The sequence below is a fragment of the Centroberyx affinis genome, unplaced genomic scaffold (assembly GCF_046629955.1).
Source record: "Centroberyx affinis isolate AG114_WGS23_722 - 3 ecotype Tasmania unplaced genomic scaffold, CSIRO-AGI_Caff_v1 ptg003972l_1, whole genome shotgun sequence".
Lineage (NCBI taxonomy): Eukaryota > Metazoa > Chordata > Actinopteri > Beryciformes > Berycidae > Centroberyx > Centroberyx affinis.
The window spans coordinates 200,604-223,346 of NW_027281793.1; the positions used below are offsets into that span (position 1 = coordinate 200,604).

General features: G+C 44.0%; 2 pseudogenes; both read left to right on the top strand.

Moving 5' to 3' along the window:
- Window positions 1-8,810: 8,810 nt before the first annotated feature.
- On the top strand, window positions 8,811-16,984 carry LOC139663295 (cilia-and flagella-associated protein 96-like; annotated as a pseudogene).
- A 1,703-nt stretch (window positions 16,985-18,687) lies between these two features.
- LOC139663296 (uncharacterized) lies at window positions 18,688-22,357 on the top strand (annotated as a pseudogene).
- The last annotated feature ends 386 nt before the right edge of the window (window positions 22,358-22,743 follow it).

Consider the following 22,743-nt stretch of genomic DNA (forward strand, 5'->3'; position numbering starts at 1 on the left):
TGCTATTTTTTTACCACAAAAAACTCCCTGTAAATAGGCAATTCTGCCATCTAGGTCTTTGCCTTTATTAACAATATGTAATTTCAAATTACTGCGAATTAAAATAATTACTCCTTTAGTTTTGTTCTTGGAGGATGAATAGGCAGCAACTCTATAAGTGTTATTTCCAACTTTATGAATATCTTCTTCTAATGTATGGGTTTCCTGGAGTAGTGCAATATCGGCCTTTTTCCTGCCTAGAACATCAAGGCATTCTGCAATCTTTAAATTAGTGTTGAGACCATGTACATTTAATGAAAATACAGCTAATTTAGTCATCATTTATAATAATCCAATTATGTTTTGTGTACTTAATTATGCTTCTTTTAATATAGTTTACACTTACATATAAACATCCATGGGTACAAGTTGGCAAGTTCACTCCCAGTCCCTTTCTTCCCGCATTCCCTCCCACCTCCTCACCCCCAACCCAACCAAAAAGAAAAAAGAGGGTCGACAACAGAATTAAATGCAAAGTAAGAAATTCAATTCCCCTCTTTTGACTCCAACAACTCCACTCCATCTGGCAGAGCCGTGGCATGTAGGGCAGTTAGCTCACACCTTGTGGCCTAATATTCCCTCGACTGTAACAGGTTCCACATTGGTTTTCAAGCATAAAGAGGCAACCTAAATATAAATAGGCCTACTTTTCTTCTCTGTATGTTCATTCAGTCCGTAAACATAGTCCATATTCCACTGGTTTACAGCTTGAGTCTTTGTAATTTAGTTAGCAGTCACTGATTTTGATAGAATTAGATAATGATGAATGAGGAACAATTAAACACAGAAACGGGTTACAGCCATTTTCATACCTGGTAACTAGTTAGCAGCCTGGTTACACATGGCCTGACTGCCATCCAGCGTTGATTTAATTTGCGATTGATAGAATTCCATCGCATCTTCTGCTTTAGTGAAGGCGTGGGTTACCTTGTCAAAAGTAATCAGAAGTTTAGCAGGGTGGACCAATCCATGTTTCAGCTTAGCAGAGCGTAGAAGGCTTCTTATGGTGTTGAATTCAGCGCGATGCTCCCGCAGTTTGGCACTCATGTCAGGGTATATGCTGATCCTCTGGTCGTGGTACTGGAGTTTCCCCCCCATCCCACTGACGAGGCGTTGTATGGTCCTCTTCGTTTCAAAGCTATTCAGCCTGGCGATGATACAACGGTTGCCTTTAGTCGGCCCCGTGCGATGTGCAATATTCACTAAAGGCAGCGGACCCAAAGTCTCTTGGCCAAACAAGTCATGGAGGAGCTTGGTTACATATGCAGTCGGTTTCCCTTGTTCCACTCCTTCTTTCAGCCCAAAAATTTGAATATTAAATTTGCGACTATGGTTCTCAAGCGCCTCCGTTTTCTGCGTCAGCTTTTCATTTTGGCTTTTAAGCAGTTTGTAGTCGTTCTCCAGTTCGGCCAAACGGATCTCAGTTCCGTTGGCTGATTCCTCCAAGTCTTTGATTTTGTTGGCGCTGTCCGACACTGCAACTTGAAGCTTGGATAAAGAGTCCTGTATCGGTTTCAACTTATCATCTAGTGCAGAAGAAATCTCCTCGCGAACGATTTCTCTGATAAGTTTCCCAAGCGATTCTGGATCCATTGAAGTACTGCGTGTGGTCGGCATCCGCGGAATTGGACAAACAATAGCGGCCTGACGTGATTAGTCTAGGCGTGTAGCACAAGCCAGATGCCCGCGGAGATTGTCTTCGATATTATCCTTTTAACACACTTTACTTGATGCTGCAAGAACCTTCTGAAAAAAATAACGTATATTATGTAATTTCGAGGAATAGCCTACTTAGGTGCGAGCTAGAGCCTTCACAGCATGCCACCGGAAGTCAACCGGAAATGCCCTCCACACATGACTATTCTTGTAAAACTGTTCAAATGTTTCACAGTTTGGAGGTTTTAGCTGCATATCTACATGGTATGGCAGAAACAACTGCATAATACTTTGACTTCGGATTTTTTTTTTTTCAGAAAAGCGCACATAACGAACAACTGCAGGTTGTGTTAGTGTTCTTTTAGTAACATAAACACAATCATTGGTTAATTTAATCCGGGTCTGGGATTTTTCATTTTTACTCAAAACACAATATTCTGATGCAAATGTTGCCATACACATGTCATCAAAAGCACTATCATTTGGCCTATTCTTATAACGATCAACAAAACTGGTCATCCACATGTCTTCTGTGGTAAGATCATGTGATGTTGCCTTTTACCTCAACACATTTAAAAGGCAAACTCATTTAACTACATTGTCTCCTGTTGGTACAAACACAACTTTCCTCAAACATTCCTTCACATGCATATTTGTTAACCTATACACAGCTTCTTGAGCACACACACACACACACACACACACACACACCTGTTATGTAGGTAAACACTGCCTAGAGCTTTCAATGCATCTTTTGCACTAACATCTCCGTCTTTAGATGCTTCTCTTTGGGCATTCCCCAACAATCCCATCTCCCTTTCCACCTTTGAAATATAAGAGATGATGTACACTACACATGCATCTGCATCAACAACATACTGGATGTCCATATTTGTATTCCAACATTTTAACAGTGGCTTGCTATAGTGATTTACCCAAACCTCATTAACCTGCCTTTTCAACACATGTGTATTACGACCAAGGAGTTTACATGGAGCCTCAAAAGTTGCTTGATTTACACCTAAATTTAAACAAATGTTCCACACGTTCATAGCTACTGTTCTCATCTGAAAGAGCCTTCTTGATTGCCATCATAATGTCTGCTGCCTGCTCTCTTTTCATTTTATTAGAATCTTTCTGACCCTGAGTTACACATTATTTACCAAATTACCAAATTATCTGTCTTATCTACCTGACACGTTTTTTTTTTGCAATCTTCACTTTTGCCACAACATAAATGCTCGAGCGGCTGCCGGCCTGGGAAAATTGAAACGACAAACAGTGTTTTTCTTTTCACAAGTTTTTGAATGTCGCTTTGAATGCTGCTGCACAGATGTGACAATAATGTCCAATAATGTGTCATCTTGTAATGATAATTCACATGTTACATATTCATCAATAAATTGAATTGCCTCTTCATCTGTGTTTTTAAAATCAATCAGCGGGGCATTCTCGATCCAAAACAGGCAATGGACATGAGGTGAACCACGCTGCTGAAATTCCACCCGATCAAAGTAGTCCTTTATTTTGCCAGTTGGATGCGATGGAGACATAAGCACCTCCCTCAAAACACATTCTCACCGCAGTGACTGGATGCTGTCTCAACTGTCTCTGTTCTACCTTCCTGTTTCAAAATGCTATTAAGAAGATTTGTCCACCGCATATCAGCAGAGGAAAATGAACAAAACCAAGTAGGGACACCAAGCTGATGAACACGAGCTAGCAGGTCACACTGTGCTGTCTGCCAAAAAGCTGGGGTTCCTCTAATAGGTTTAAGGAAACGATACCATCAAACTTCTTCATTGTTCAACAGATCATCACTAACTTTTTGGGACGTACGACCTATTCATTTTTGTAATGCTATCGATACATTTGACTGAACCTGTTCAATCTCAGACATGTACTGAGCAAAAAAAAAAAAAGATATATTCTACATTTTGTGCAAACCTGCCATCAGCATGTAAAATTCTGTTGTTAAAATAACGCGACAATGTCAAATGATTCTCTCTACTCTGATGATATGTATTACATCCCTGTGGAAACAACATAGCCTACAACTCACACCATCTGCTCCACAGCTCAAGGCGGTCCAAAGGAAAGTGCTCTGCAATAGACCAGTACTGGACACCTTAAAAAAAAGAAAACATCATGAAATATTGAATTATCCATACATATGTTATATTTTAACTCCATGTTTTTTGTTAATTACAAAACCATCATGAATACTATGGAAATTATAATATTTAGGGTATTCGATCAGTTTGCCTAAGAAGATATAACCCGTTATACATGTAACTGTAGCCTACTTAAACTCAAATCTTTTTTAAACATAGGCTACCCATATTTATGTTATTCTTGTCTTTTTTTGTGACTGTTTTTAACAATTTAATATTTGATAGCCTATATTTCTTTTTTATGCCTACTACGTAGTTGTTGCTTGCCGCTGTCCTAAGAATGTCTTTGTTCAGAATGACCTTGTGTTATACTGTGCATTTAATAAATAAAAACACTTTGACTTTGACTTACCTTGCACACAAACACCCCACATGATGTTGTGTCTTGTCTTTTATCCTTTGGGTAAACTGCCTGTACAACAAAGTTTTACAGTAAGTAACAAGTGCCGACTCCGGGTGGAATTACAAGTGGACCCACTGTGTGCTTCACGTCGCGCGTGTCATTGACACACCTGTTAACCAGCTCTGTACTGTCGAAAAATTAGTTACTTAAGTAGCCTACAGTACTTGAGTGAATGTACTTAGTTACATTCCACCACTGGGTTTAGGGTTATTCGGGATTGGACCATTTTTGGATATTTTTTTGAATCGCTTTCATACTCGATTTTGGATCAGACAGCGATCATGTAAAAGCAGGCATGCGGCCTGATAACCAGCCCTCTGAAAAAGAAAAGAAAAAAAGGTTGCTTTAAGGCCTGCACGCACCTATGAAGGGAGACGAGGCACAAATCAGGAAAATATTTGCTGAGAAGCTTCGCAGCGGCTACAGTGGATGAGTCATCTTTTACACTCATAATAGTGGATGAGCCTATAGAAGCTTCTATAAAGCCGCTGAAAAGCTTCTTTATAGAAGCTTATCACCGCCTCCAACACAGCGATTACATCTGGGGATGGTCTATACTTACTGTACTTTTCTGTTCTCTCTAATTCGCATCAGCGCAGTGGTGTAGCCTAGTCTACGTCAATAGTTCTCAACCTTTTTCCTATCAAGGACCCCTAATTTAGTCCACATTAGTGCCACGGACCCCCATTTGATGCGATTTTGTCCCTCGGACCCAAATCTGAGAATATTTTTATTGTGAGATATGATTTTGTCCAGAGCTGCATGACTATCTGTATTGTAGGGAGAGAGATAACCGAGAAACTATGATCAAAATAACCAGTCTCCTACATTCTATAATTGTTCTTGTAGCCTAAATGAAATAATGGAGTTTAACGCTTCATCAATTTGCTGGGGACCCCCTAGGATGCCCTCAAGGACCCCTGGTGGTCCCCCGACCCCACGTTGAGAACCACTGGTCTAAGTGATACGCAGGTATATGCCGTATACCCACTTAAAAATGCGCAAGGATACGTGACAATATAGTTTTGTGACAGAACTTTCACTTCAGTGATTTTGTTTCGCAAATACCGGCTAGAGTATAACTGCAATAAAATAAGTTTTGCAGGGGAAGGCATCTCCTCCATTCACACTTCCTTTTCATAAAATTCACCCTGTGCGCTCTGTCTGTTACGAAGCGCGGATCGGGGCGGCTTCCATATAAGGGCTTTGAGTTTGGCCGTGGCCCGGGAACTAGATCTGACGTCACCAACCAACGAACACAGTTACTGGACGGTCATTCCCCCGGCTCGACAGTAGCGTTGCAAGTTTAAAATCAGGTCACGTTAATGTAGAATCACTATTCTATAGTATTGTGGCATAGTAGATATGCGTTAGTGAGTGTGATGGTGCTTATGGGGCGTCGCTCCGGGACGTGTGTAGGAGGCTGGGAGGGAATCATCAAAGTATACCCACTACAATAAATAATAAATAAATAAATAAATTGACTAGACTACACCACTGCTTCTCAGCACATATTTTCCTGATTTGTGCCTCGTCTCCCTTCATAGGTGCGTGCAGGCCTTAAAGCAACCTTTTTTTCTTTTCTTTTTCAGAGGGCTGGTTATCAGCCCGAATAACCCTAAACCCAAAATAAATAAATATTAGCACTACTAGCCTACTGACCTTGGCACTTAACCTAATTCTTTCTTTCTTCCTATATCTTGGCTATTTACATAGCCTAGTCATAGGTGTAATTTACAGTGGGGACGCTGGGGACATGTCCCCACCACTTTTAGAAATGGCCGATTTTGTCCCCATCACTTTTTAAAAGCATAATTTGTTAAAAAATCTTCTGAAAAATAGCTTGCGCCAAGAAATGTTAACTAACAAATGAGAACGCTCTGAGAGGTTTATTTGCACACTAAGAAAACATACAATGCAATGTAAATATAGAAGAAACAAATGCGCATTGTCCAAAAAAAGTAACATAAGCCTAAAAAAAAAAAAAAATTTTCTCACCGTAATTATCTACTCTGACCTCATACCGATCCCCCCATTACATTGCCAAAAATCGCATATGTTGAATACCGTTTAAAAAATGTTTTTTCATCTGAGCCCTTAGTGTTATGTATTATACTGTATTATGCAAAGCCACGGAAGATCCGAGCATTAAGGCAGCAGGTTGAAGGGGGGAATTTGGTCAAGTTGACTGTAATTTCTTTAGATGGACCAAATGTCCAAATGCCCCCCCCCCCCCATGACAGTTCAAGTTTCGGAATACCACATCAGTGCTGTGAGCCAGTCAACCAACTAAATATAGGCTAGTGAGAATAAAAAAATACAGAAAAGATAAAAGTGTAATCAAATATGTGATTCTTCTCATGCTGATCTTACTGAGCTGTAAGTGTCTTCTACAAAGCTTTATGCACAGCTGACATTTTTCTAAATGACTTATTCTATTCCCTCAAAACGCCAAAAGCGCCTCAAAAGCACCACGAGCGGTTAAAACACTATAACGTTCATATACACGTATCTAGAAATGTTGATATGAAACGTATTTTTGGTTCAGAAACGTACATATCCGTGGTTTGCAGAAAAGTAAAATGCCAACATTTTATTCTGACGACTGGGTTGAAATTATATACACTTTCTCTAAGCGTGTTAAACATGAGAGAGAGAGAGAGAGAGAGAGAGAGAGAGAGAGAGAGAGACAGACTGCACAGAGAACACTGCTTTCCAAACACCAATTCGAGTTAACCAAATTATTAAGCAATACAAAGAAACCTATTTGGAACATTGGAATAAAGAAACTAAAAGCCAAAGTAGACTAGAATGTTATCTGACCCTAAACAGAGAATATAAATTGGCAGAATATCTCTCTACTGTCAGAGATAGGAAACAGAGACAGATCCTCACCAGGTACAGGCTCAGTGACCACCAATTGGCGATCGAAACAGGAAGACATAAGAAACCATGGCAACCAAAAGACAACAGAACATGTGGTCACTGTTGGACAGGTGAGGTCGAGACGGAGATGCACTTCCTCCTAAAATGTGAAAAATTCAAATCAGCCAGAGAAATCTACTTTAACAAGTTCAGCTCCAAGTCTCCACTTCAGAGCTTGATGATCAGTCAAAGCTGCGACTTCTACTAGGAGAGGGAAACACAGCAGACCTGAGGTCAGTTTGTAGAAACTTGCCACAACCTGAGGAACAGTGAGTGACCAATACACTTTTATTTTATTTTATTTATTTATTTATTTAATCATTCATTTATGTCCTTTTTCTTTTCTTTTTTTATTAACATAATCTTAATCTCTCAATATCTTGAAACCCCACATATTTGATATTTTTCTCTTTGAATGTTATTGTGTACTGCATATAAAATGTGTGTAACCCTTGTTACCAACAAACATTCATTCCTTCACATAGTTTACTGACCCTCACTCTGTGATGGAGGCTCTGGGTACGGGAGCTGAACACGCAGCAACCCAGTTCCTCTGTCCAGGCACTGACTCACACACACACACACACACACACACACACACACACACACACACACACACACACACACACACACACACACACACACACACACACACACACACACACCTAGACTGATATTCATCTTGATGCTTTGGCAATATTGTCTGTGAACTTTCACGCCAATAAAGCACATTGAATTGAAATTGAATTGAGAGAGAGATGAGGGGGGAAACACAGACAGACAGACAGACAGACATACAGACAGACAGACAGACGCTTGCCTCTCTTACCTTTTTATCTCCATCATATAGGCCCGATGATCACGTAGCCCATTCAAAACTTTGCAGTATGCGGCCAACACATTAGTGACATGGTCACTTGTGACTGGTGGAATTATAGCCCTATCGTCATGAGTCTATCAAAGCGATTTTAGCTTGTTAAAGCAACAGACAGCTACCAGTGACAGGGAAATATCATATAGGCAGGGCTAGAATTATTATTTACAGAATGATTTGACCGGACATTTAAACATCCGGTCGAGCCTTCTGACCGGACCCGGACAATGCATCTGAAAACCGGACAGTCCGGTCGAAAACCGGGCATCTGGCAATTAACCCTCATGAAATATAAAAATTGTAACCTTAAGTATAACCGTCCTTGAGGTAGTCTTTCATCTGGAAATCCAACACTACTACTACTGTTTCTACTAGTATTACTACTGTTGCTACTACCCAACTACTACAAATAGTAATCCAAAAGCGACACATTTTACGCTTTTATTTTGAAGGTAAAACCGCCTCACTTCCAGTATTTATCTTTCGAACTCTAACTTGACAGTTTGTCCACGCCCACTTCTCCAAGGTAGTGGTAGTATACAGACAGATAATATACAGTATTCCCCACAGCCTTAGAAAAAGATAGATAGATAGATAGATAGAACCACACACACACACACACACACAGTGTTGGGAACCCCTGAGACTTAAGACTTAAGTGTTCATATTTAGCTTCCAATTTGTTGCTGTCTTCTGGCTACTGCAGTCTGTCCTCAGGTGTGTGTGTATGTGAGTGAAGATGCCAGCAGGAGAGGGGAAGAGTGACATGGACCGTCTAGGTGTCTTTAAAGAGATGGGCTACATCTCCATAGGAGACAAGTACATCCCAGCCACCTACCGTAAGTACACTAAATAGGCCGACCTGTCTGCCTGCTTGCCTGTCTTGCTGTAAAGTACACTCCTCCAGCTACTGTTAAAGGAATAGTTCACCCAAAAATGAAAGTTCTGTCATCATCTACTCACCCTCATGCCAGTTGAAACACAGGTGAAGTTTGTCCATATAACACACAGGGAGGCTGCCAGCACAACTCCATAGCAGCCTTCTCCAAAACAACTGAAGTCAGTGGGGACCAGTTCTTCAGAGTTCCAAAAAGACCTACAGTATATTTACACCATCATTTAGTGCAAATCTTAACTACAGCTGATTGATTTGCAACAAATAATGGTGTATAGGTCTTTCTATTCACAGTGTGATTGTTTGGCTGTTTTTGTTTTGGAACTCTAAAGAACAGGTCCCCATTGACTTCAGTTGTTTTGGAGAAGGCTGCTACCAAGTTGTGCTGGCAACCTCCCTGTGTGTTATATGGACTAACAAATTTCACCTGTGTTTCATTTGGCATGAGGGTGAGTAGATGACAGAATTTTCATTTTTGGGTGAGCTATTCCTTTAAGTTAAAATGGCAATCCTAAGTGTGACTCATTTAATGTCACAAATTGTTAGTGTGTGAACACAGTGATAAAGAAAGCTGGGAATCCACCAATGTTGGCAGTCAAGGTAATAAAAATCCAAATTACCAGTTACATTCACACTAATACAATCAACCGTACTGAATGACGACTAATGAACTAACGAGTTAAACCTGTGAATGCTTCCAAGTGCACAATAACACTCTTGGAAACTACCTTAAAGAGCAAGCTACAGTGATGACACTGCCACCTAGTGGTTTTGCTGCGCATATTCAATGAATGCATAAGCATGAACAGGTGGCAGGGTCTCTTCTATTATGTTCTATTACCTTCTGAATAATATTTAAAAATGTAAAAATGACCAGTGTTCCCCTTTAATTTCAAAGGCTACATTCATAGGTAGATGCTGGCACATGATGATGATATTTTGTGGAACACTGGGTGATTTTACCAAGTGCTGGGTTTCAAAACTTTCTCTGGGCTCAGACTTCGGAGCCTAGTGCCTGCACCTCTGCCCTTATCTTTACCACAGAGGAGAAAGTACAAAAACGTTTCCGGCGGTAAAACATCATGAAAGCTGCAGGGCCTGATGGGAGTCTCGACCGTAAAGCTGAACCTCTGTGCCGAGTGGCTGGCTCAAGTGCTCACCAGCAGCTTAAATCACTCACTGCTTACAAGCAAAGTCCCGATCTGCTCCAAATCATCCGCTGTCATACCTGTCAATACTAGTCTAGAATCAAAGCCAACAGTGGGGCAACAAACAGCAGTAGGGCTGTAACTATCAATTATTTTCATTTTCAAATCTATACCACTTTTTTCAACATTTCAGTGACAAATTAAAAACTTTTATGACCAATGCACAAAAGCTCCATACAGTTTAATATGTCAACCAATAAACCTAAAGTAATAACCCAGCTAAATGCAAACAAGCAATGAAAAAATCAAATAGACATATATGTTGAATGAATTTAACTGAATTTAGTAATCCCACTACACTAGTGTGCCAGTGTTTCAGAGACATGCTTTTCTAGCCATTGCAATGAAGGAATGTCAGTACACTGACATGATCTGGATTGACTTAGACTATGGATATAGTAGCAGTGGGGAGTTTGAGCTTTTGCTATAATTAAAATTTCATTAGAATTATTTTCAGTAAGGAGTTTTAGTGTGTCATGATGGTCTAAATGTTGTTTCAGAGGCTTTCCATCCTGACAAGAATATAAATCTGAGGGAAACACTGAATGCTGGTTTTTTGGCATGAAAATGTTGTATTTAAATATATTGAATATTGGCACAAAGTATTGGCAACTTCACTCCAAAAATCAGTATTGGCCTTCACAAACCCCTATCGGTCAAAGCCTCGTCTATACTTTCTTGTGACGGAACCAAGAAACCATGTGGTACTTTAGCCCCATATGCATGTACATGTATTTTATAGACATACTCTCTCCTCGTTCCTCTCTATACTTGTCTTTCTCTCTGTTGGTCTCTACCTCTCTTCAGTTCTGGTTCAGGTAGTTACTATGGGACTCTATCCGGGCCGGTCGAGGCCATGAGCACCTTGACGATCCCCCGGAAAACCAAGGCATCCTCGGGACGCACATCGTCACGTCCCCTCCCAAGAAAGGCAGTGGTTACAGGTCTATGGCAAGCACTCTTACAGCAGTGGTTCACTACCACTCAACAAGCATGTTTTTCACTTTTTTTTTCTACTTTCCATTTTCAGGCTTTTCGCTAGAATGATTACAGCCTGTACTGTCAGAAAATAAGGTACAGAGTTGTACCTTTTGTCGCTTATTTTCTTTTGTACCTTATTTTCTGACAGTGTGAAACTGTGAGGTTTCATTGTATATTTGATTTTTTTCTGCTTTTTTAAAATGATCTTGTGACTCCTGGAAGATCACAGCCGCCCAGGATGAAGACGTTGACCTTAATTCTCCCTCCAATCACCTTAGCTATCCCAATTTCTGGATAGCTAAGGTCTCAAAATGAATGTGTGATTCCTCCACCAGTTACAGTCACAGTCCCAGTCAGAATGAAGTTGTTGTGTGCAAGCAGAGGAATCAGTGTTGAAATACACAAGAGTGCACATTTTAGTTGACAAAAATCAGTTATTACTCTCGTCTCGCTTGTATATAAACCATTTGTTTGACAGATTTGTTTGAAATATTTGAGATTGTTGGTGACGTTACTGAAGGGGGACTTCACTGTTCACAGCCTAGAATATGCTAGTAATTACAAAATACAAATTCAGTACAATACAAATTCAGTGCCCATAATATTAATTCCTTTAGCTGAAGGAAGTAACATGTTATTTCCTGCAGCTTTCCCAATGTAACGCTGTCCAAAATGGAGCTGTATGCCTCAGACCCCTATGAGAGAGCCAAGGAACAACTTAAGGTAACGCTTAAAGCCACAGGAGAGTTATCTGTAATTTCTCTTTAGTTGTTTTGTCAGAGGCAGTATTATATTGGAGAGGCAGGGCACTCCATCAGTTTTGAATGGGAAAATCCGTAATGCTAAAGATAGCAGCACCAACATGGTAAGACCATGGCCAATCGACGCACCTTTGTGAGCATATCATAAAGAAAATCCCCCAATCATACTTTCAGGTTCACGCAGCTGCAGAACTGTTATTTATGTCAACCGATGCAAGTGGGGGGCCAGCAGCTCCCATACAACTTTGACAATAATTTGAAACAATATAATATAATATATAACAGTGTCCTTTGGAACAAAGCTTCACACTCCATGTTATATTCGTCAGTGTTCCTAAATATGAAAGAGACAGCAGCATCTCCATTCAGCAACTGGGCAGGAACTGTCCATATACAGTATATTAAAGTATGTTTGGCTGAAGGTAGTTATGACCTCCAACAGCTGACGCTTGACGTCAGGCTTCTACAATAAGGACCACATCGGAAGGACACAATTTCCTACATGAAGGGCACAAGATGCTAACGTGTGTGCAGTGAGCCCTCATATTGATTGCAAAAAACTCTGAAACTCTGTGTGTGTGTGTGTGTGTGTCACAGAGGGAAGTGGTGACCCACCGCTCCAAGCTAAAGGGTGGTCCCTTCAAGCTCAACCTCCACCCCAGAGACTTTTTCCATGGCAACCCATACCGTAGTGACAAGCCACTCCCACCAGCACAGAAGCCACTTCCGCTAACACAGAAACAATTCCCAGTCCCCTTCAAACCTTCCTCCCCCAGTAAACAGGTGACTATCTCTCTAGTTATGTATGTATGAATGTATGAGGGTTAGACCGATATATGGGTCCAATATAGTTTTTGGACTTTTGGAAGATTAAAAGTCTTTATGTATCTATGTATGTATGTGTAACCCAAAGAGTCTAGCTCTGTGCCCCCTAGTCGGCAGGCACCTCTCCCACACACCCGGTTGGAGTTAGTTTCTGCGTTGTGTGGTGATGGATGAGTGTCTTGCAGGAGAGAAACAGAGTCGTGGTTCTAATTTTATTTTCTTGTCATGGACTCTTCTGTATCAGTCATCAAGTATGGCAACCTTGTAGTAAAAAACGGATTTTTAGAACTTTCAGGTTACTTGCAAAATAAGATGCTTATTTCAGTAGTTCTTCCATTAAAATAAAATCATATACAGCCTTCTAGATATACTAATACACAATTACAATTTTTTCGGCATTGATAAATCAATCAGCTGCTCGCGCCGGCATCCATATCTAACCAAACACATTCAACAACAAAACGGTATGAACAGATAAAGTGGGTGGGTTATTTTAGCTCTGATATTCAATATTTTATTCTGCCATTTAACACTGCTTAACTTGCAGGATAGTAAAAAATGGATTTGAGAACTACGGTGTCCTGCAAGGAACTTAATTAAGAATCACAGCGTACTGCACAGTACAAAAGAAAAACATAAGACAAGAGCACCACCTAGCGGTTTGGTTTAGGCAACTGCCTTACATATGTATTCCGACTCCCAAACTGTTTCATGGCTCTCCCAATTCCAAACTAATGAAAACCCTGATGATGACTCATGTATATGTATGTTTATGTGTTATGTGCCTTGTGTCAGATTGGGGGAATGAAAGCGGGGACATTTGACGTTTATCCCTCCCATTCTGCTGATCCATACGTTGCTCGGCGTTCCAAGCCAACCAAGCAAGAGGCTCGGGTCTTCCGTCCAGCTCCTGGTCCTAAGAGCACACCTATCAAAAGCATCATCAACCTCAATGTTAACAGGTTTCATCCCCTTCTCTCTCATCCTCACTTTCTTTTTGCCCTCTCTTGTAACGCACCCTCTGGTTGCCATATTGGAGGTCCTCACCTTTTTGCATTGCGAAACTCACAACTGAATAGACATGATTGGTTTCTGTGCTGTTTTAGACTGGTAACTTCATCATGATTTTGTGTTAAATAAGGTCAGCTGTTTCGCTAGTGAGTATTTGGTCAGCTAACCATCACTATCTTGTTGTAAATATCTAATTAGCACAGCAGCTAATGTATCAAGTAGAAGCTAGCATTAGTAGTGGCTATGATCATAAGTCAATATTAAGATAGGTTGCTTAGCGCAGTGGTTCCCAATGTGGGGTCCGGGGGCCACCAGGGGTCCTTGAGGGGGTTCCAGGGGGACCCCAGCAAACTGATGAATTGTTTGTTTCATTTACAAGAAGTTAACACAATTGGAGAATGTAGAAGAATGACTGTTTTGATCATAGTTTCTCTGTTATCTCTCTACCTACAATACAGATAGTCATGGAATTCTGGACAAAATGTATCCAACAACAAAAATATTCGCAAATTTGGGTCCGAGAGACAAAATCTTATGTCTTAATCTTATATCTTAATCAAATGGGGGCCCGTGGTCCTGATGTGGACTACATTTTAGGGTCCTTGATATGAAAAAGGTTGAGAACCACTGGCTTAGCGTGCCGGCTAGTTAGCTTGCCAGTCCCAATGTGGTCTGCTTTTTTCCCGGTAGCAAAACTCGATGAGATGCCATGCAGCAGAAAGCGGCTGCTTGAATTCCAATTCTAACATGATGCCTTACTCCGTGGACATACGCAACACTGATATATCCAAAAACGAATTACCCAAAAGCACAGTTTTGTTTAAAAGTAACCTTTGAAAGTCCTACGAAAGGCCCACTGGCCAGAGAGACTGCCAAAACTTCTAATGTACCTTGAAAAGTTTCATCACATGTAAATAAAAAGTTGCTTGGCTGTAGGCTTACATTTTCTGGCTTTTGTTGTCAGCAATCTGCTGACGGCTTGAGGAGAGTCATGTATGCGCAGATGGGCCTAATCTGGAATTTTGCGGAGACTTTCAAAGGTTACTTTTAAACAAAATCACACTTTCAGGTGCTTATATTTTGGATATACGTATATGTGTATGGCCACAGAGCAAGGCATCATGTCATGAAATTTGCAGATGCTTTCTGTCGCACGCTGTCTCATCATGTTTTGCTAGTGGGAAAACAGCAGACCAAGGTGAGACTCCATACAAGTCAATACTCAACAGCGCCATCTCAAGTCCATGGGGCTAAGGTTAACAGCTGACTCTTGAGTGTTTTGGAGTAGAGACTAGGGCTGCAGTCGAATAGTCAAAAAAATATGTCCTAACTCCTATTCCTAACCACTTTTCCTTGACCTCATTGGAAAACGTCATGAGGTCAAGGAAAGATGTGAAGGAGAATCCATAAGGACTTAGGAAAAGACAACCGCGGTGCTAAGAGAATCCGACTGCACTTACACTAGGCTACGTAATTATGTGACGGCGGATGTTAATGACGTGGGTCTGCCATGTGAAACTACAATGTTCCCAAGATGGACGACTAAAAGCATCTTAGATACTTGGCCCCGTGCATTCCTACCGTGTTGTTTCATGCAGGCTGTATAAACGTGGACAACCCGGTGACAAATATTGCTTCATCACCAAGGTTGGAATTGAAATAAAAAAGGAATATATGCTACCAGTCACAAAAGTGAAACAAAATGGTTGTCACATTGAGAATGGTTGCTCACGCTCACCCTCCTGTCCACTCATATTTATCCACATGAATCCCAATTAGTATGATTGTATGAAAATAATTGTTAAATTCATGCAAGATAGGCATAACATGTTAGCTCTACAAATCTACTACTGTACATATCATCATTCTTAAGTTTCAAACATGTTGAATTAAAAACATCATCTGGCTAAAAACGTCTCATATCCCTTTTTCTTGAAAGACAGACTTCTGTGTTATGGTTAATATGCTGATTATAATCTGATTATAAGCCTATGCATATAATAGTTTAAGAACCACCACACAACTCAACACAACTAAACACCTTGAAATGTTGACTTGATTGTGCTTTGAAGTTGTAATTTATTAAGGCAAGGGTTTCAGCATCTGTGACTGAAGTAAAATTAATGAATGATATTCCTAAAGGCTGCAATACAACAACCCTCAGAATGAAGAAATAACTAATGCAAACTGAGCATAGGTTACACTAAAACATTAACTTCACTTTGATCATTTTACAACAGCAGCGTAATGTTCATAGTTCGCCTATGGGTTTAACATATTGTTGAAAGTTCAAAACATATAAGCATATTAGCAGGTTATGGCATAAGATGGAAAATGCCTAATGTTGCTGCCGTAAGGAATTGTGGGACGACATTATCTCCTTTCCTTTCGTAAAGCATGGTCCAGTGTATCCTATGCTAAAGGAGCTAAGTAAGGAAGCATTGAGGCACCTTTCCTTAGCATTTAGAGAATTCCAATAGCTCTTATAATGGCTGCCACTTAGATACTTCCAGGTCATTTCACTCAGTTAGGAACCTTCCTAAGCAAAAAAGACTATTCGACCGCAGCCTATGGGTGCATCCCAAGTCTCTTAAATTGCATCCACGTTTCCCTCACTTGCGTCTTTTCCTTGCGTCTTAGTCCCTCCCACCGAGGATGCATGGAGAGATGCAAGGAAACCATGCGAGGAGAGAGGAAACAAGGAAATATGTTTTTAGAGAAATGAGACGTCCTTGCCTCTGAAGCGTCATGTGAAGAGACGTCCGTTTCTGCATGACAAAACAGGTTGTGGATGAAATAAACGTAATTTAGGTTCCCCATGTTCTTGCATTAACGTTAAATATCAAAAAGCATAAAATAACGGGCACTTCAGCTTGTACTGTTTGACTTGTACTCTGCCATCTCGTTCAAATTTGCCAGATGTAGGGGCGGAGTAATTTGACGTCATGGCTCTCAGCTGAAAGTCTTCCAGGAAGGCTGCTCTCGTGTCTCCTCGCTCATAGCTCCTCAGAGATCCCTCCTCGCTCCTCGATCCTCGCTCCTCGGAGCAGAAATAAGAGCTTTGGGATGACCTTCAAAATGGCGGAGCAGAACGACTTCTGGTTCAAGCGAGGATTGAGGAGCAAGGAAATATCAAATTAGAGACTTGGGATGCACCCTGAGTGTTCCCTGTGCTGTTTGTCCCTTTTTCCTCTCCTGTCTCTATAGCTCCGCCCAGGTCTTCTACACCTGATCAGTCCTCAATGAGGTGCACCTGGCCCAGGACAGGAAGTGGTTAAATGCTCCAGGCTCCTGTTCCAGGGAGAGGCTTCTGGTTTGCGGACTGCTGGTCTTGCTGCCTCTCAGGCTGGGATTCTAGTTAGTGTTGCTGTCTTTTGACAGTAGTTTGTAGTCTTGATTTAGTGTCTTGGTTGTTTTGTATGTCTTTATGTTAATAAATACCATGGCTTGGGTATTTTAAAAGGTGTTGCTAGAGTTATGGCCGCTAGCAACAACTTGACAGCCAGCAGGACCATTAGCGAGGCAGGGGCAGACTTTGGCATGTCTGCAGTTGCTCCAGTAAGCTTATTTTTTTATTGCATTTATTTTTAGTGGTATTAGTATATCTTTGGTACTATAATTTGGTTGTATGAGCTGTTGTATGAGCTGTTGCAGAATAGGGTTAGACAGAAAAATGTACTTTTGTAATAAACTATTGTGTATAGGTGTTTCAGGAGATGTTTAAAAAAGATTTTAGTTCAAGTACAGTAACATGTATTGAAGCTTACCTAGCGAGTTTCAGGAGCAGGACCACACCTCAACCACGCCTCTTCCGGCACCCCTTAAATATACCATCCTAACCCTCTCTTCCCCTTTCGCTCTCGTATTCTGCGCTAGTACAGAGAACAAGCAACTTCGCTCTAAAGCACTTCCACGCAGTACGAGCAATTCAATTAATCCACTCACCTCATTCAGGGAATGGATTTCATCTCCCTCTCCCCGTTGGACGATGACCTTTTCGATAGGAACCAGGACGGCCCAGCCCAAAGCTCCCTCCAGCCCATGCCATCAGCACCGGCAGCAGAAGCCTACAACTTCCCCGTCGCCACGGTGCCTGAAACCCCGCTTACGACGGCCCGAAAGCCGGCCAGGTCGCGGGCGAGCTCGGCTAGTTCAGTCCCTTCCATGGTCCACATCCCGCCCGGTTCATCGCTCCTCAACATACGAGACTACTACAGTTCACCGGATGAATCCTCCGTGTCTCCCAGCCCACCACCTTCCTCAGGAAAAAGAGGACGCAGAGATTCAAGGCCAATCCATCGCCGTCGCCGCAGTTCTCCAACTCCTTCGCCCTTGAGGATAACTCCAGCCCCCCGCCATCGTTCCGCTCATGTCGGCCTCACAACTCGCAGCCGGTCGCAGCGTCACCACGCTCCAGCGAAGTCCCCCATCGGCCAGCCTCCATCTAAAATCTCCAACTGGACCGTTGCCACCCTCCAAAAAACTCTCAAGGATAAAGGAATTCCTTTTCATCGCACGGACAACAAAGCAAAACTGTTCAATAACCTCATGTCTGCCTGCCGTGCCCACCGCTCCGTCAACACCAGCGCTCTTCCGGGTGACGTCATCACGTGCACCCCAACGACACGTCACGACGTCAGCCTTCCAGCTCGAAGGCAGCAAAAAGTGCAGCAACAAATCGGGTCATCAGCAAGACCACATAACACCAGGGCTTCAGCAACCACCTCCCGTCAATACCTCGCACAATTAGCCACGTCAGTTGGAGCGGCTGACCCTCCACCTCCCACCTAGGTTCTCATCACCAGCACCGGCAGCCTACACCATCCAGGGCAAACGACACAGCACCCCCCGCCATCCAGTTCCAGCATTTGCAACAGCTTATGCTAGCTGGGGCTTCCGGCACCGGGATGCCGGCACCGGGATGCCGGCACCGGGATGCCGGCGCCCCCTGCCGCCTACTTCCAGCAACCGCAGCAGCTCGCTCTAGCCGGGGCTTCCGGCACCGGGATGCCGGCGCCCCCCGCCGCCTACTTCCAGCAATCACAGCAGCTCGCTCTAGCCGGGGCTTCCGGCACCGGGATGCCGGCACCCAGCTTTCCTCCACAGCTCTCGCTGCAGCAAGTTCCTGCTGCACCTAACTCCGGTCTTCTTTCCCAACCCATTCCAGCCCAGCAGGCAACCGTCAACTTCACCCTGTCTACAGCTAATCCTCCCATTTGCCCTCCTTACACTTTCGCCTCCCGTCCTTCTCCGGTTCCCACTAACCTACGTAAACAAATCATCGACCGTAATTACATAGATCTCGCACGCCTTCTCATGCCTTCCCTCCACCAACCACCCGTTGATAGATTCCTTGAAGGACACGAAGGCACCCTTCTCCGCCTGAAAGAGGGAACACCCGCCCGTTCCAGAGAACTTACTCCCGCCGAGTTCGCATACGCCTTCTCTCTCTACAGAGACGTTCTCTGCTCTCAATTTCCCACCCGCCGCCAGGAACTTGACGTCCTTAATCTGGCCCTCCGTTTCGGAGGCAACGGTTTTTACCAGTACCACATCCACTTTGCCTCCGAAGCTGCCGCCCGCCTTCAACAGTTTAACAAGGCCACATACTGGGGCGTTCTCGACACAGAAACCTACTGTCGTATCTTCGCGGCCCGTGCAGCCCTTACATGCCCCCTTTGTGGAGCCCCGTCTCACCCAGCCTCTTCCTGCTCCATCCCCGCTCCCGCCGAGCCAAATCAAAACCAAACCAGGGCTTCAGCGTTCTCTCGACTGTCATCAGCGGCCCCACCAGCACCCATACCTCCAAAGCCTGTTTCATCTGCCCCATCCGTCACCTTCCCTATAACCAAGGGCATCGATAAAAAAGGCAGGCCCGTCATGCACCAAGGAGGTCGCACCATATGCAACAACTTCAATGATGCCGGTTGCAATATGTCCCAGTGCCGCTTCCTCCACGTCTGCTCCTTCTGCGGCGGTGGCCACGCCCGCCTTGCATGCCCACACAACCCCACTCCGCAGAAGCTAGGTAGGCACCTTTCGACACCTATTAACATCCCTGCCTTGGCAGCAGCTCTTCGCAACCACCCTGATCTAGCTTTCGTCAAGTTCCTCCTAAACGGATTTAAAGAAGGTTTCCACCCCGGAATTTCCGCACAACCTTCCATTTCTTTTGAGGCCAAAAATCTTCAAATCGGCCTCAAACGAGCCAGAGTTAGTCGATAGTCTGCTCGCCAAGGAAGTCAAAGAAGGCTTCATGATCGGCCCATTTGCTCATCCTCCTTTTCCTAACTTCCGCATCAGCCCCCTCGGTATCGCAACCAGAAAAATAAAGAAACGCATCATCATCGATCTTTCAGCACCCCACGGCAGTTCCATCCCTAGCATCAATAGCTTGATTCCGAGCGAGGACTTCTCCCTTAACTACGCCACCATCAACCATGCCATTGCCCTCATTAAACTCGCCGGCAAAGGGTCGTGGCTCTCAAAAGCGGACATCACCAGTGCCTTCAAGGTTCTCCCTATTCACCCCGACTTCTGGCGGTTCTTCGGTGTCCGCTGGCAAGGTGCATACTACTTTGCGGTCAGGCTCACTTTCGAGTGCAAAAGCAGCCCCAAAATCTTCGACACCCTGTCCGAAGCCCTCTGCTGGATCCTGTCCAACAACCATAAAATTCCGTTCCTCGTCCATCTCTTGGACGATTTCCTTATCATTTCCCCTCCCTCATCGCCACCCGCTTCTGGCCTGGTCACTCTGACTTCAGTTTTCTCCGACCTCAGGGTTCCCCTGTCTGCAGAGAAAACAGAGGGCCCCTCCACATCCCTTGAGTTCCTCGGAATCACTCTCGACACAATCCTGTTTCAGGCTTCTCTCCCAGTCGAAAAGCTTAATCGAATCAGCCTTCTGATCTCCAATTTCCTGCTTGCCCCGTGCTGCTCCAAACGCCAACTTCTCTCCCTCCTAGGCCATCTCAACTTCGCCCTTCGCATCATTCCTCAAGGGCGGGCCTTTATCTCTCACCTGCTATCCATCGCTTCTTCTGCCCCATCTCTCTTGACCTCCATCTCCCTGGACAGTCCAAGCCGCGCCGAACTCCGTCTGTGGCTCAACCTCCTCGCCAACTGGAACGGGATCACCTTCTTTTATGATGACCACCTGACTCACCCGCATGACATCAACCTGTACACGGATGCAGCTCCTTCCGCCGGTTTTGGGGGTTTCTACAATGGCAGATGGTTTGCAACAGAATGGCCCCCAGAGCTCGCAAACGAATGCCAGGTCGCTTCCTCCGCTCTCTTCGAGATCTACCCCATAATGCCGCTGCTATTCTGTGGGGTCACGAATGGTCCCGCAAGGCCATCCTCATCTACTCAGACAACCTCGCAGTCGTTGACATAATCAACAAAGGACGCTCCAACTCTCCATCCATCATGCCGTTCATGTGCCGCCTTGTCTGGCACTCCGTTACTCACCAATATATTCTCCGCGCTCTCACGTTCCCGGCCATTCCAACGCCATCGCTGACTCTCTTTCTCGTTTCTCGTTTCAGAAGTTCAGAAGCTTGGCACCTCATGCAGATCCCTTCCCAACGCCGGTTCCTCCATATTCAGCACTGACTTTTAACTTGTAAATCCTGTCCTAATACCCCTGATCGTCGAATCCCAGAACTCCATCATCAACAGCCTATCACCCACAACCCTATCATCCTACTGGACAGCTTGGAAACGTTTCCGCTACTTCCACGTCCAGCATAATATAACCTTCCCGTCATTCGATCTCATCACCCTGACTAGCTTCATTACCTACGCCCATTCCGTGATGGCCATCAAAACACACACCATCAAAGTTTATCTTAGCGGCATCAGCTTCTTCTCCAAGCTCAAAACCGGCAGTCCAAGCCTAGCTTCCAGCCATCCCCAAATAACTTCACTCCTCAAAGCACTCCTACGTCAAGAGCCAGCAAAAGATCCTCGCCGCCTTCCTCTAACTGCCGACTTACTGTCAGCCTGCATCCACACCATCCGCTCCGGATACAGCACTCCCCACGTAGCTCGAACCCTAGAAGCCATGTTCCTACTCGCTTTCTTCGGTTTCCTCAGATGCTCCGAATTCACCACCTCAACCGTCCACTTCGACCCACGTCGCCACGCTTGCATTTCAGACTTGTCTCATCTTTCAGAAGACACCATGGTATTCTACCTAAAACAAACCAAAACCAATCAATCCGGTCCGCCTACACCCATCTTCTACTTCCAAGCCCAATCGCCACTGAATCCCTTCCAGACTCTCGCAGACTACTCCGCGTTCCGGAAATCCCAGAACGCAACACCTTCAGATCCTCTCTTCATCTCCGAATCCGGACAAGTGGCTACTCGATTCTGGTTCCACCATCACCTCCGCCATGTACTCTCCTTGTCCGCCATTTCCCCCGTTCACTACTCCGGACACTCCTTCAGGATCGGAGCCGCCACTTCAGCCTCCCGCAACGGCGTCCCAGAACACTTCATTCAACTCATGGGCCGCTGGTCTTCCCAAACATATCACCGCTACATCCGTTCAGATCTCAAAGATCTCAGATCCGCCCAATCTCATCTCCTTAAGTAACTGGAGGTTTTTGGGGGTCCGTCATTGCCTGGGCACTGCAGCGGATTTCCCAAGAAGCCTCCCCACAACGCATGCGACTACCAGAACTACCTCATCATCGTCTTCAATAAATCATTTAAATACATCTTGTTGAAGGTGTGGTCCTTGCTAGTGAATTGAAGCTTACCTAGCGAGTTTCAGGAGCAGGACCACACCTCAACCGCGCCTCTTCCGGCACCCCTTAAATATACCATCCTAACCCTCTCTTCCCCTTTCGCTCTCGTATTCTGCGCCCCTCCCCCCCGCCCTATTCTTTCTTCCTCTCCTTCCTCCTTGTTATAGGGTCCTGAGGGGGTCCGTCATTGCCCGGGCGCTGCGGCGGATTTCCCAAGAAGCCTCCCCACAAC